We start from the raw sequence: 16,655 nt of genomic DNA, 5'->3' as shown, positions 1-16,655 counted from the left end.
GCGCGCCTGATACAACCCGTCACTGACCTTCCTGCCTTCTCGTACTGCACCAAAACATTACTGTCTCAGCCGGGGAAGGTGGAGTGGGGAGTTAAGGGGTGGTCTGCAGTGACTCAATCGAGTTATTTACACCCAGTCCTGCTCTAGTTCGTATTTTGTTGAACTCTTTCAATAATTTCGCATTGTTTAAACTTGCAGTAGCTACATCGTGAAATTATTAATTCTCATAATTGTATACTTCATGTTAACAGTTTTATTAGAATTTATATCTAACTGGGAGAATGAGAAGAATATTGACCAAAGTGTTAGAAGTTTACTTCTCTATATTTTTTTATATTTCCACATTGTCAACGCGCAGTTTTGTTTACCACATATGTTGCGGGTTAGCGGGGTGATGCTTCAGCGAGGGATTCATCATCCACCCCTGGGACCTGCTTGTGGTCTGTTCTATTCCCACTGTTATGGGGAAATTTTGTATCAACACTACAGGCGACGAATGGGAATTTCCTCACTGCGTTCACAGAGCCTCCACTTTGCACTCATACAGTTCAGCAGCTAGTATCGCTAGGAGAGAGATTAATGTCCAGTTCTTTCGTAGGGAATGGAATCCTATAAATTTGGGCTTCGTGAACTTTCAAAGGAAATGAATTGTTACGAAATGCTTTAAATGTTATAATGAGGAAATACTTTAATGATTTTTAGCCGCCTTTGTAGCACAGTTGTTAGAGCACTGACTTACTATTCTACGGACCCAGTTTCGGTGATGACAAAATCATATTAGTGGTGGATAGAGCCAGAGTTCTTAAAACTTTTTCTCGAGATTCTCGTTTCTCTCCGCTATTTCACCGTCATTCTCCATTTCTGTATTCGCCATGATTAGGGACCGGATTTTTAGGTACATAAAAGTTAAAAATGACACCGAAAGAGAGTGTGATGTAGCTTAGAACTACTTTAGAGAATTGTTTACAACACTCTGAAATTTAACAAAGAAGATCTGGCTCACAAATAGTGGAGAATTAATCCAATAAAGCGTGCTTACTAATTTGTAAACAACGGTTGCGAACTTTCAATTGTACTTACATTTGAAATGGACCGTAATTCAATTAAAATCACCGATATGTCTGAGTGAACGTAGTGTGGAGATTTTAACCTCATAGCAACACATATTAAAACACAGGAAACGAACTAATTGTATTAGAATATAACAATTAACATGAACTGAATCTATTTTATTTTAAATACATGTTTTGATTGTGCAGTTTGTAAAATTTATCTGGGGATTGACTCCTAGTGGAATGTTTGAAGTTGAGGTAATGTTTGAATGATTCGATCCGTATCACTTTCAAAACTCGCGCCTGCCATTTCGGATTGGTGCTCTCAAGGCTTGCGGGATCTTGGATGTTCCAGACTCTTGGAAAAATATAGATAATTTTGTCGCTAGTTTTCCACACAGTCATAACAACATCACGTTTATAGTTGTGGGCCATTTTGTTTAGTGGTTTGATAGTAAATACAGTTGCCTTTTCTCCCTTGTAAGAAAGTGCACCCCGGAGCGAAATTTTGCAACTAAAGTCACTTTGAACCGTATCCCAAATATATTCAAAACTAAAATGTATTTTTTTTTTTAATTTAAATGGTGTTGCATGCTAAACAGTTGAAGTAACACGGGAAAGACTATCAGCACGACAGTTAGTGTCCTGAGACTAGTACGGTGGGAGCTAGGTTTTGTGTATTTACACCCTGAGGCATCCCTTGTCAGGTCATGTATTCTACTGGATGTTCATTTTAAAGTGTGTCATGACGTCACTGTTGTGAGTCAGCGATTTGAAGCGAGTTTCAGCTTTTATGTCAGAGAAGTTGTCTATTAATCAAGGCGTTCAATCTGAACTTGAGAACGTGTACGGTATAACTTGAACGTCGTAGCAACAGATGGCGGTCTGTAAAGTCTGTGTGCTACCATAACCTCTTTCAAACTGTGTTTTGCGCGGGCAAGTCATACGCAGGGTATTTGTTATCATCGGTTGCGTACGGCAACATTCCACAACACAAATCAAATGCTCCGTGTCCATGTTGACCGTCGAAATTAATGTCAACAAATACGTAAGCAATCATCCTAACCCTCTCCACATATCCCGACAGTAAGGAAAACACTCACCTCAGTACGTGTTTCCAAACAGTTCACATTCCTGCCACCACTTAACCACAAACCGTTCAACATTGAACGATAAATTATCCTATCGTCTTACCACCACTACTACTACTACTACTACTACTACTACTACTACTACTACTACTACTACTACTACTACTACTACTACTACTACTACTACTGTCCACACCTGTGGAGTAACGGTCAGCGCGTCTGGCTGCGAAACCAGGTGGCCCAGGTTCGATTCCCGGTCGGGGCAAGTTACCTGGTTGAGGTTTTTTCCGGGGTTTTCCCTCAATCCAATACGAGCAAATGCTGGGTAACTTTAGGTGCTGGACCCCGGACTCATTTCACCGGCATTATCACCTTCATATCATTCAGACGCTAAATAACCTAGATGTTGATACAGCGTCGTAAAATAACCCAATAAAATAAAAATAAGCTACTACTACTACTACTACTACTACTACTACTACTACTACTAGTATTATTATTATTATTATTATTATTATTATTATTATTATTATTATTATTATTATTATAACTATTTCTTACCAATGTTTATTATTGTCACACTAATATTACTTATCCAACTTTCATTATTTACTTTCATGTTGTTTTATGGTCTAGATATTAATGTAATAACTATGTAAGCAATTGTATTCAATTAGAATTAGAGTCTGGCTGGGCGGAAGAAAAGGCCTACTGGCCTTAGCTCTGCCAGATTAAATAAATAAATAATAATAATAATAATAATAATAATAATAATTATTATTATTATTATTATTATTATTATTATTATTAAATTATTATGTTCCGGATAGAAAATCAGATTACGTATCGGTAAGTACTCTTCAGAATGAACGCCGTACTTGCTAGGCAACTTCTCTGGCACATACATAATACGCCTCTGCGGAAGTAGGAAGATTGAATTCTCAAGGCTCAACGACTAGCCACATGACGGCATACAGCGAGCCATGGGACACTTTGAGCTGAACACGCAGTAGAATTGCTATTGTAGAGTAAAGAAAGGATTAAGAATTTTCCCATATTCGCTCTCAACTTCGGACAATCTTGCTTTAATAAAAGTTGCTTAGCGTTTTGTGTCGCTGGCGTGTACTCTACATCTTGTTAAAAAGGGTGATATTTATATTCACGCAAACTTCAGCATTGCTTTTGGAACACACTTTTGAGCCATTTTATATCCGAGTTAATACACTGCCAAGAACGCAGACTATAAAGAAAAGTAAAACAAAAGCATTTGTGGAATAAGGCAACGTACTTCTCGGCCTAGGAAGCTTAATCGCGAGAAGCTTCGTCTAGTTTCTTGGCTTTATGATAAAAGACGCAACGGCCTCCGCATTGCGCTGGCTTACTTCCCGAGTTTGCAATATCTAGCATCCCTCTAGCTGTACTTTAAAAACGTTCATGTTTGGAAGCCTTCAGTGTGGTCGGAATAAAATTAAATGAAAGGTTGTGGGGTCACACCTTTTCCTCTCGCTCTTTATAGATAAAGCTGGATAGAGTCTGAACGGCTTTGTTTTATGGTTCGACCTTTCGTGTTCTATCAGTGTAAAGATTAAAATTTTGTGTTTTTTCGTTCAGTGAAGCGTAATGACGCTATGTGGCTGTTAATACTCTTGTATTCAGCTTTCTAAAGTTACGCGTTTGTGATAAATATTCTTTAAAGACAAAATACACCTCCACCGCCTCCATCATCACGTTCATCATCATCGTCACTTTCATTCGTCCTTGTCATAGAGGTTAATGTCCTAGGTTCAAGGTGTCAAATCCTCAACAAGACTTTGTTCAAAAGTGGGGTAAGGCCAGAATTTCTGTCTTGTAGATTTACTAAAAGAGAAAGACTCGCCATCCAGGCAAAATTATAGACAAGCTCTTTCTCGCCCTTCTAAATTCCTTTTTTTTTTGTGAACAAATGTTACTACTCCTCAGCATCTTGGAGATAATAATAATATAACAAAACCGTTATTACTATTTCGAAAAATACAGAGAAAACTGAGAACTTTTTATTATTCTAAAACATAGGCCTATTACTTAATAAAGTAACTAGGACCACAACGTAATCATGGCCAACTCAATTTGATTTACTATAATCTCCATTATTCCTGCTAATATTTCTGCTGAGCGACATTCCGATGAAAAAATTGCAGAAATTGTATTACCTCGTCGAGACTGCAGCGTTTAGAACAAAAAGGAAATCGCCAGTGCATTTATTTCTAATGCTAATAATAATAATAATAATAATAATAATAATAATAATAATAATAATAATTGTTATTATAATTTAATATAATATAATATAATATAATAATAACCCTTTACTTTTTAACTTTGCTCTAGAGTATGCCATTAGGAAAGTCCAGGATAACAGAGAGGGTTTAGAATTGAACGGGTTACATCAGCTGCTTGTCTATGCGGATGACATGAATATGTTAGGAGAAAATCCACAAACGATTAGGGAAAACACGGGAATTTTACTTGAAGCAAGTAAAGAGATAGGTTTGGAAGTAAATCCCGAAAAGACAAAGAATATGATTATGTCTCGTGTCGGGAATATTATACGTAATGGAAATATAAAAATTGGAAATTTATCTTTTGAAGAGGTGGAGAAGTTCAAATATCTTGGAGCAACAGTAACAAACATAAATGATACTCGGGAGGAAATTAAACACAGAATAAATATGGGAAATGCCTGTTATTAATCGGTTGAGAAACTTTTATCATCCAGTCTGCTGTCAAAAAATCTGAAAGTTAGAATTTACAAAACAGTTATATTACCGGTTGTTCTTTATGGTTGTGAAACTTGGACTCTCACTTTGAGAGAGGAACATAGGTTAAGGGTGTTTGAGAATAAGGTCCTTCGGAAAATATTTGGGGCTAAGAGGGATGAATTTACAGGAGAATGGAGAAAGTTACACAACACAGAACTGCACGCATTGTATTCTTCAAGTGACATGATTAGGAACATTAAATCCAAACGTTTGTGATGGGCAGGGCATGTAGCACGTATGGGCGAATCCAGAAATGCATATAGAGTGTTAGTTGGGAGGCCGGAGGGAAAAAGACCTTTAGGGAGGCCGAGACGTAGATGGAAAGATAATATTAAAATGGCTTTGAGAGAGGTGGGATATGATGATAGAGAATGGATTAGTCTTGCTCAGGATAGGGACCAATGGCGGGCTTATGTGAGGGCGGCAATGAACCTCCGGGTTCCTTAAAAGCCAGTAAGTAAGCACGTAAGTAAGTATATATATATATATTTACATATATAGGCTGCACTGCACAACACATTCCAGATACTATTTAAACATTTACAAACATACTTGATACAGAGTGAACCATAAGTAATGCCATTAATTCCAGGGGGTTATTCTTTGAGAAATTTCAAACAATTTTTCTCTGGTTTAGCTTCTGTTTCGAGATACAAATTGTTTTATATGAAACTTTTCATTGCGTGCTTTGAGAAAGGCATTGATTTAATTCCCAATATGCTCAGTCAATTTAAGAGTGCAGTGTATTATGATAATAAACGATTGAAAGAATTTTAGTTTTGTCCTTTAAATGTGCAGAAATTTGATCCGAACAAATGTAACTTTTCGTTCAGAAAAATAATTTTAAAACGTTACCTACCCTCGGTGTCAGTGCGAAAAGTTAACGAAAATTTAACATTAATATAATTTTAGTATAATCATATGTGATAGGCTATACCATTTAAAGAGGAAAAATCAAATAATAAACTGGAGAAATAGAAAAATATCATTTTCCGCCCAAAATCCGTAAATCTATTAAGAATGAGCGTTAAAATTAAAACTTGTATACCCTTCTCTGAAAATTGAAGGAATTGAAATGGATACAATTTGAGTATAGTCATATATGATAAACCGTTTTAAAGAGGGAGAACCAAGTAATATCACAATCTAGTATATACAGTCGCGAAGCTCACTACGTAGTAAATATGCAAACATTAGGTAGTTGCTCACCACTAGGATCGCTAATATCGCCTCATTACAAGCAATGCAAAATTGTACCGTCACAGTCTATTGTTTCTAGCACCCTCAAAACTCAAGCTTCGTGACTGTATATAGTAGACTGTGGTTATATACTGAAAAATAAATTAACATTTTCATCCAAAAACCAATTCCTTTGCCCCTTAAAGAAATAGTTTTCAATCCCTTTGGTTAAAATATCCATGCAATAAACCTGAAATGCAACTTATTATAAAGAGTGAATTGAATGAATACTGGGAGACGGGAAATACTAGTTTAATGATTCCATTCTTTATATTTCTTATTTTAGAAACGAAGTATTCTTTCTCTTCCAATTAATTATTAATAGATTAGAACTGCTTGAGGGGAGAGAGAAGAAACGTAATCCCTTCTAATTTATTTTATTTAGTGCGGAATATTTTATCATTATGATGTCGAATCGATGATGAAATTTCGGTTAAAATAAATACGGAATAGGATATACCGCAAACAAAGAGGGACGCCTCTGTGACCATGTCGATGTCTGCGATAATGGAGGTTACTGGCGAGTAAAGCTATTAGCTCGGTAAAAACATTGCAAGTGTGTCTCACTGATCAATAACTCGGCCTTGGTGGAGTTGGGGTGTCTGTACCCTTCAGGACATGGCAGGCTGAAACATTTCAGAATATAGGATGCGGTCTAATGAATTTGTGCAGTGTCATGAATAGACCTCGGATTTTTAGGCTCGTTTAGCGTAGATTGCAACACAAGTTATTTAGTGCGCCTAGTTTTAGGCAATATCATCGCTCGAGAGTTTCTTGTGTTGCTTGCATTTAGGGATTTTTACATAAAATTGTTGCAACCTATCCTATTCGAGCTTGCAAATCCGAGGTCTAGTCATGAACTTCATCAGTGGGCTGTGTTGTACCAATGTAAGCCTATAAATTTGGATCGTTAGACCACCACCATCATCATCATCATCATCATCATCATCATCATTAATAACATCAAGGTAGGTTATTAAGACCCGTTACACCTCAGAACAATGTATCCTTCCATCGAATTTGGATCTTCCCATAATACGACGTTCTTATGGTCTGTATTAATAGATTTATTTCGTTAATCTGGTTGTATCCGTTCTTTTTATGCTTTTCAATGTTATCTGTTTACTATCATTTACTTTATTGTTTAAACTAAATATATTCAGCTGTTTTCTTTTAATATGACAATGAATGTGATCTTATAAGGGGTTACGTACAGCTTAAAGGAGTAAAATTTTGAAAATATTCAACAGTTTTTTCCTTCATTACTGTATCTTGTACAATAATGAAAATTAGCATGTGTAAAACACTGTCCTTCTGCTATATGAAAAAATATTTTTACGATTTAAAGAAAATTATTTACTTTCTTTTATTTTTCAAAATTCAGTTCACTGTCCAGTGATGAAGCGTTTCACACATAACTCAAAAAATATCCAACATTCTGTGATGAAATTTTTTGTGTGTATTTATGCATGTCATATCTACAATATGATACAAGATGATACAAGATCACTTCTCTACCTTTGATAGGTTGTCTGATAAAAAATAAAATTCATTTCACAAAAATTGTGAAATATCAGTATTTTTTTCTAACACAAAATATAAAAAAAATATTTATTAAGGAATGTAATTGAAAGAGCATGATATTATAAACATGAGTTTCAGCAATAAAATAAAAGAGAGCGAATATGAAAAAATTAGCAAGCTTATGAGTTATGAGGGAAACGCTTCATCACTGCACAGTGAACTACCACTATTTTGAATTAAAAAAAATGTAAATAATTTTTTAAATCATAACAATATTTTTTTCATACAGCAGAAGGACAGTGTTTCACACATACCAATTTTCATTACTGTACAAGATATAGTAATGGAGGGAAAAAATGTTGAATATTTCCAAAAATTTTACTTCTGTAAGCTGTACCTAACTCCTTACGTGCATAACCTACCTATGACATATCTAAAGAAAATGTAAAAAAATAATTATGAAAGGAAATTATATGAAAAAATTAATATACGTACGTATTTTTAAGATAACTGCTAGATACGAAAATCTGCATCCTGATCAGGAACCGCTACAGTAGGCCTACTTGTTTCCTTTTCCGTTAATCTGTTCTAAAACCTACGGAATTTTTGTTTTTGATAATCCTTATCAGTATCATCTACGTTAAGTTGGGGTCCTTTTTTATAATTTTATTATGAACTCACAAGTATTGGAATACCTTGATGATGTGATAAACATAAGGCCTCAGTTTAATACAACACAGAAAACGCACAAGAAAAGAAGCGTAATGCGACTCTATGAAATGGAAATAAATTTGTATAATTTCGTGCCAGGAATCGAAATCGTGCTTCCTGAATATAATAGCCAGATTCTGCTGTGTAAATCTTCATGAAGTTGAAAATTTTGTTTTATTGAAAATTCTTGGTTAAATTTTGTAATTGTGTGTCCTGTTTGCTACTGTGAATTTATCAGAAATGAACAGCTTTAGCGTTCTGTGGAAGTCATGGTGGTGGGCGTGAATCCCGAAGGGACATGAAGGTTTGTTCGCTGACACTGTGATGTTCTCCCTTGTCTTACTTGGAGATTCGTTGTAATGCCCTCAGGAGTTCCTCTGTGTCTTCGTCTAATGTCAGGGTAAGGAGTGTCTAAATAAATATTTCAAGACTTTGTTTGCTAGTATAATCTGCTCGGAACTTCTGTTCGATACCGTACGCATGCGCAACGAATTCGTTTGCCGGGGAGTCCTCTTGCAAGATAATGATAGTACTGTTCTCCAACCAGGAGATCAACCGTGAAAGGAATGTGCTTACTATTGCGTCATCTATTGGAGCGAAGTAGATAGATAATATTAGTTATAACGTCAGTTTAAAAACCATGCGCTCTCCTGCATATGTTATTTCCTTTATGGAGAGATTAAAAGACCAGGAGATTAACAGTGACCTAATTTTGTAACTAGGGTAGTATCAATATATAACAATGTTATTGTTTGTGCTGTGAGAGCTAGCCAATACAGATAAGACTACCCACGTGTGTGACCTTATGACATCTTATGACATCAACATTCATTCACAGCATCACCCCGCTTCGTCTCAGTCCCCAAAGACTTTCTCGTGGTTGGAGTACAGTAGTATCCGCAAATACTCATACTCAGCGGTAGGTATTTATGGAGATTAATTTTATCATTTGTGTTTTGTAATATTGGTGTCGGCGGAGATTGTTGGAGATTGATTTCTACTCTTGGCGGAGATTAATGGAAATTGGAAAATACAATTATTTTGGAATTGGAGTACGCCTATTAACTCACTATGAATGTTACTTACCAAATAATTAACATTAAAGGTTCGTTGGATTCTGGTAAAGGTGCGGTATGACTAATAGACAATATTTGTTGGATTGAGACTGTATTTAACACACATTCATTAAAAACGAAAAAAAACTTGCAGCCCTCAAATTAACTCTTACAAATTATTAGTGAAATGTTGAATTCTCCGTCTTTTGAGTTCACTAATGTAATCAGAACACCTGGAATACCATGTAATGTAGCCTATTTGGATATATTATAACAAATTCAAATGAAAAAAAAAATCTGAAAAAAAAAAATCAGAATATGAAATTCGACATAAAACGACGCAATAGTAATAATTTGCGAACGTGTCCATATTTCGCTATTAGAACTCTATTTCGCGATTTGTCGCGAGTGTTTTATCTGCATGTTATTAATCAGAATCGCTTAATTCCTTAAATATTATTAAAAATCCATTGCATATCTATTATATCGTGATTTTCGCTATCTCCATAAATACCCGATCCTGTTATACTATAACCTACAACTATGGAGGATTTGGGAGTGGCGTTTTTTAAGATGATGCATGGTAGTATATACTTCTTCCTCATGTAAGTGTAACTGTACATTAACTACCTAAATCAGTGATATTAATAGAGAGTGCGTTTCATGGAGTCGCGTCGTAGAGGTAACAGCGTCACTGAGCTAAAGTCACCTCAGTTTACGGTACTAGAGTGTTTCCTTGAAGGTAAATCTAGCAAGCACTTTGTACTAACTTCCTACTGTCTGTACAGTTGGGAGCTTTAGTTTCCCCTTATCATGTGGGCCTCCATGGCCTGCAATGGGGATGACTTTGACTGAAAATATTAGGAGACGACTTTAAACTGGAGGCCCAAACGAACCACTAAAGGTCTAAATTCGTGAAGACTAATGATGATGATTTAGATAAATACTACTAGGTGCACTATTGAATATTCTTCTCGGGTTCTCAGCCAGGTAAGTTGGATTGTTGCTTCCAAGCTTTCGATGACTAGCTCTGCCGTCGGACCATGTCTTGCCGGTGTATAAGCGGTCAGTAGGACTTTCCGCTGCGGGCCAATCAGGAGCTAGTTCCTAGTCCCGGCCGCCTGCTCCTAATTGGTCCGCAGCGGAAACTCTATTGACCGCATACAGTATATACCGGCTAGACATGGTTTCAGCCTTCAGTGCATCCCTCGCCCCCCGTATGTGGCACCTAAGAGGTTATGTCAATTTTCGGCGTTTCCGCTTCAACATTTTCTAGAGCTCCTTCAGAGTAGCAGCGTAACCCGGAGTGAGACAAGTGGCCAACAGGCTTGGAGCTCACGTAGGCCTACTCAGTTCCCTCTGCCACGAAGTCCCTTTGCAAGGACGTGTCTCGCGTATTTTGTAAATTTCTCCTCGCATTTCCCCTATATTTCAATTCATTTCGGTTCCACGACACTTCAGTTCCTGAAGAAGATGGCAGAGCTAGTCATCGAAAGCTAGGAAACAACTATCCAACTCACCTAGCTGAGAACTCGAAAAGAATTATTTCATATGCAACGCCGGGAAAGCCTCATGTCCTACAGTTGCATTATCAATTGAATACTTGTGAGTAATCTCTTCCATCTTCTATGCCAATATTATTAATTTATTATTTATCTAAACGATAACAGCTCCCTGTATTAACAGGCTGCCACAAAGACAGAGCATATTGTGCAATAGGCAGTTGAAAGTATAAATAATATACATATGTTTATGTTTAATGGAGTCTTACAACAATGGCAAGAAATGATTGAATAAATAATTAGGTACTAATTAATTATTTGAAGATCACTGTTGGCCTTAGAGATAGTTTCGGAGTATAAATATTGATCCTCTCAGAGCTGCAAGAACGATGTCATCAATTGCCTTCCTCTGTAGGCCGAAACGTTGCCAGGTCTGGAAGAAGAAACCGGGAATAGTTCCGCGCGCTCCAACCATAAGGCCTATTACCTCAATTTGTTGTAGACCGTATTTGTCCATGAAATATGGAACGGTACGTACGTAGATGTCGTTTTTTCCCCTATTTACATCTTTATGTTGGCTCTTTTGTTTTTAAAATCTAACGGTGGGATCGATGATGTAGCCATTGTTCTTATTTGGTGGGATGTCAATCATGTCTATTCTTCTTGTATTGCCATTGTCTGACATTCCGTGAACTTCTTCCAACACTTGAAAATTTATTGATCTAAACTGTTCGGCGATCATCGAACGAATTCTATGGTGTCGTGAATTACGGAGAAGAGCCCAGGACATGTGCAAGTGTTTCTGGCTCTCTGTGGCATCGCCGACAGAGAATGTTGTCCCGAGTCCTGCCCGGAAGGGAACGTACGGAAGACACGTGTGCAGTCATTTTAATAGCTTCAGTATGATGAAGAAAGTAGAAGACCAAATGAGTGGTCTACAAGTCTAGCTAATGAAAAGCGAAGAATGACGAACTATTTCAGAGGCTGTTTCTTGTGTATCGTATTTTCTATTGCCAACTAAATTCTTTAATTTACCTTTTCTTTACAGTACTTTCCCGTGAACGATCACTGAAGGCTATTTATGTTGATTTTGGAAACGTCCTTTAAATATCGAATTAGAATCCCAATCATTGTGAGAGATGGCTCTGCTAACCGACGTTAGAGACGCCATGTAAAACTCCCTTGTGAACGTTTAGTGCTTGCTTAGCAGTTGATTTTCCTTCTTTTACTGTATCAGCGCAAGGGAACTTCTCGACAGTTTTCTCATTATACATTCATTAAGTTCCTTGAGTAGGACATGCACCACGGAATAAGACAAGTTCTACGTACTCAGGGATCACATGTTTATTCAATTCAATCAGTCTCAGAATCCTTTACAGGGAAGAGAGAATTGCGAGAGCTTTTAAATTTTATATTTATTTTTTTCCATTTTTTAATTAATAATTACTACATTAATTCCTTTTCCTGTCTCTAATTTGCCTCTCATGTTAAGCCGTCTTAGAAGACTCTGATTTTTATGAGAGAGAATTTAATTTGATCTTTACTAGACATATTCACATTGCGGGCTTCCGTGGCCGTGAGATCGTACAACCACAGTATAAGAAGAATCAGTAGGGACAACTCTTGTCGGCACCTTTGATGTTGTTGGTACTAAATTCAAACTCAGTAAGGTCTAGTTCTCAATGAATCCAACTATGTCGCTAGTATCAAACCACTATCAAAATATTAGTAAAATATTTATTTATTTATTTTATTGGTCAGTAATACGAATAATCTTGTATGTATATTATCTATCATTAATATTATGTCGCTAGGAAGTCAAAATACTTATATCCATTGTTGACGTTCATGTTCGCATTTCACCACAACGGACGCTATGATGTATTATGTTGTACTTGGATCAATTTTACCAACATAAGCCTCAAACAGTGACTTGAACGTTAGTGTCAATTAGTGAATATTTTCATGATGATTGCATACGGAAGTAATTATTATTATGGTTATATTGCCATTCCTTTGCCTCAAGTCTTTAAAATTATTAAAAGATGAGTAATGAATGTTTTCAGTTAATATTAAATTATGCCAGCCCTGTCGGAGATGGAGATCCATCTGGTGGAGGTTCCAGATAATACACCCAGTTTCGTGACATGCGCACTCAGAATTTGTTCCCAAGAAATGGCTTAGGTGTCTTTACTGTATGTTCTCTATACTGTGGTACAACGCGACGTAGGACCGCCGCACAGTGGTCCAAAATCCATATTGAGGAGGACAAAAGTAGAAAAATGACATATCACAAAACGGAATAAAACCCTTAAATTATTTTTCCTATATAACTGAGTAACACTCACTTGATTATCTTAATTAGCGGAGGTGGCTGCAGAGCGAGATAAGAGGCCGGTAACATATCACATTTAAACCACTCAGCATTCTTACTCAGCAGTGCCGCGAGTCTGCCTTTTTTTGTGCTGTAACTCTGTTGGAATTGGTCGACTTCCTTCATATTTGTAGAGTCCACTGCAAGAATGATGGATGTCACTTTCTTGTCGAAAATGAACCAAGACTGTCAATGCATAGCTTAAGGGGAGGCAGAGGTGAATATTTCAAAATCCACAAAATTTATCCGATTTGTTTGAAATTGATCATGGATACTAAGTATGTTGTTAGTAATGGACATATCAAGTTTCAACTTTCTAAGTACAATAGTTCTGTAAGTATTAATAATGTTATAAAACTTTATATCGTTCGATATAAAATGCTCCATGCACCATATTGTAAGAAATTTTCAATATTTCTTTTTATTTATATGTTCAGAGAAGGTATATAAATAATGATAAGTATTAGTTTATTATGGGAATAATATAGTAATACAGTTATCTTGGTTTTAATGTCATACTTGTAAAGGGCACAAAATCAAAAACTAACATCGTAATATGAAAATAAAGATAATAAAAATGGAAAAACCAAATTTTCGTTTTTTCTTCAGTTTTGTTCGAAAATTTCACCTCTGCCTCCCCTTAAGACATATAGAATGTACATAGAGAATTATATGACATTAACACTGATAGTCATTGTCCAGTAATGATCAGAAAATCTCAGTTAAGCTTTGAGCGCTAAGCATTACAAACTTTCAACTGCTTCTCCTGCAAAATGTATTCCAAATGACATCCATCATTCTTGCAGTGGACTTTTCATTTGGTATCAACATGTCAAGTAGTTCTTCACATATGTAACACTGTTTTTGTTACATTTAATGTTGTTATAGCACGTCAAAGTAGAGTGAATGGATACGGGACAAAATATAAATATAACCTTGACTGCAGACTTGACTAAGGTAGAGAGAATGATTGTTTTTTCACTTCCTCGAGTATTTATCTCTATTTTAAATGAAGTCTTAAGGTGCACAGATTTACGGAAGTAATAAATTATGCGCACTGTTCTTTCCAGGTGCAGTATTACAATTTTTTTCAATTGCAGTTATTTAAATATCTGAGAACCGAATCTGCTTCCGAAGTACAATTCAGGGAATGCAAGGTGACAATTTGTTAATTATGTATCAAATAAGCTTCCCGAATGCCCAAAAGGTGTAATAGTACCTAAAGTGTTACATTTTTCCCATAAGATAATTTATCGTCGGAGAGCAAAAGGATAAAGAATATGAGTTTTTTTAACGAAATGAACATTGGCTTAGTGAGCTAGTACTTATTAAATTAGGTTCTCATCGTGATAGTAATGAACATTTAGAGAACTTTGGCCTAGCCCTGGAAAAGGTCGTGGCTGCCCAAGAAAGCTTTTCCATTACAGCAAGTGCGACGTCGAAACGAAGACAATCCAGAGAATTAGAGCTTGTATACAAAACAAATGTACTGCCTGTAACTACTGTATGAAAATCTGTTAGGAGAAAAGTTACTAATTTTGTCTAAATGCATCCCCCTATAAGGGGTAGTTCCCCTTATACCAACATAATCAGAGTTTGTATACAAAATGTACTACCTGTAACTGCTGTATAAAATTTCGTGAAAATCTCTTGGAAGGAAAGTTACTAATTTTGTCTAATTGCGCCCCCTATAAGCGGTAGTTCCCCTTATACCAACGTAATGAGAACGTGCATACAAAACATATATGCTATCTGTCACTACTGTGTAAAATAAAAAATCTGTTAGATAGGAGAAAAGTTACTAGTTTTGTCTAATGCGCTCCCCTATAAAGGGTAGTTCTCCTTATACCTACGTATATTTATACCTACGATGGGTTGCATTATTATAACAAACACAATTTAGTTAATGACGTAATTATTGTTGCTATAAAAATTTTATTGCACACGTGCTAAAAATATAATTCCATTAATTAATGATTTCGGACAACAATAAAGACTGTTTATAATGATAGTGTACAATAAGCTCAACTCGTTTATTTATTTATTTATTTATTTATTCATTCATTTATTCATTTATTTCATTTCATTTAATTTTAATTAATTAATTAATTTATTTATTTATTTAAACAGGGCAAAGCCCCCAATTACAATAGACAGTACAGATATTTGTTTTAAAAAAATATAGAATTGCATATAACATGAAAAAAAGAGATAAAACACAAACAAATGCAAGATGCAAGTATAATTACAAAAAGATAGATACTACCTAAATAAAAGACACAGATATAGATATAAATGAAAAATACCAAATAATAGTACATTATGCAACGAGCCTATAATGATAGTAATTAAGACGCGAGGATGTTTATGAAACGAGCGCAAGCCTGAACTTTAATGAATAGGTGTTCTTTAATGACATGCATTAAAGGGCATTACTTCTTTTCGGCATGGTCGAGCATAAAAATAAGAAGAAAATACAAAGAAAACTGTATCATTTTTCCATTAACTTAATCCTTAACTAAGAGGACTTTCAAATCGCTCATAACTTTTCAGTAATCTTATGCATTTATTCATATATTTATCTCTTTTCTTATTTATTTCAGATGCGATTCCTTTCACAGATACAAGACAAGTGATACGAATGAAACCTGAAGCATTTCTAGGAAGACATCACCTTCAGTGCGGTAAGTAGCCTATATTTTGTTAAGGTTATTCTACAGAAAAAGACGTTATTATTTTTAAAAAATGCGATATCATAAATCATCTGCCATAACAACTGTTTGCCAGCTTTGGGTCTCACATCTCCGCCAAATTGGACGGTGCCTTTGTGTTTCATGTGCATGAATATTTTATACGTCGCAAGTTGCATAAAGTTTCTCTTCACTTCACAAACTTTCCATAATTTCTCTTCCCTGTCAGGAATATAGAGTAAAGTACGTTATCAAGTCAGACTCAGAATATCCCCCCTCTTTAATATTAATCCAGAGAGACAAAGAGTGGAGCAATTAAAAGGGGAGAGAGATGAGCGGGAAGATCTCTCATAACCCCCAGTCTCAGAAATAGCTTTATCTCACGATGAAATCTTAATTCTTGCAAAGCAGATTTTATCATGACAAAATAAGGCGACATGAATTTAATCCATAATTTAATAATGTGCCTGTATCACGCAGGTTATTTCATAATGAACCTGTTTCATTGGGAATGCCTTGAATCGTTCACCGCTTTGCTCTCATTAAACCTAAAACTTCACGATATTCTGCACAAACTATTGCTGGAGGGATAATATGACTATTTGAGGGGTCTAGAGCA

At 35.8% G+C, this 16,655-nt stretch overlaps 1 protein-coding gene and 1 long non-coding RNA gene across 3 annotated transcripts in view; one reads left to right on the top strand and one right to left on the bottom strand.

Annotated features, from left to right (window-relative positions):
* Positions 1-16,655, bottom strand: part of LOC138710906 (tetraspanin-7-like) — a 289,955-nt gene that overhangs the window by 156,888 nt on the left and 116,412 nt on the right. The gene's annotated exons all lie outside the window — the stretch shown is intronic.
* Positions 1-16,655, top strand: part of LOC138710907 (uncharacterized) — a 220,256-nt gene that overhangs the window by 120,207 nt on the left and 83,394 nt on the right. Inside the window, exon 3 of the long non-coding RNA XR_011335322.1 lies at positions 15,950-16,030. This is a non-coding gene — a long non-coding RNA (uncharacterized lncRNA). The remainder of the gene's footprint in view (positions 1-15,949; positions 16,031-16,655) is intronic.

Source organism: Periplaneta americana, chromosome 12 (assembly GCF_040183065.1).
Source record: "Periplaneta americana isolate PAMFEO1 chromosome 12, P.americana_PAMFEO1_priV1, whole genome shotgun sequence".
In the NCBI taxonomy this organism is placed as follows: Eukaryota; Metazoa; Arthropoda; class Insecta; order Blattodea; family Blattidae; genus Periplaneta; species Periplaneta americana.
This window is presented reverse-complemented; position numbering and strand designations above follow the sequence as displayed.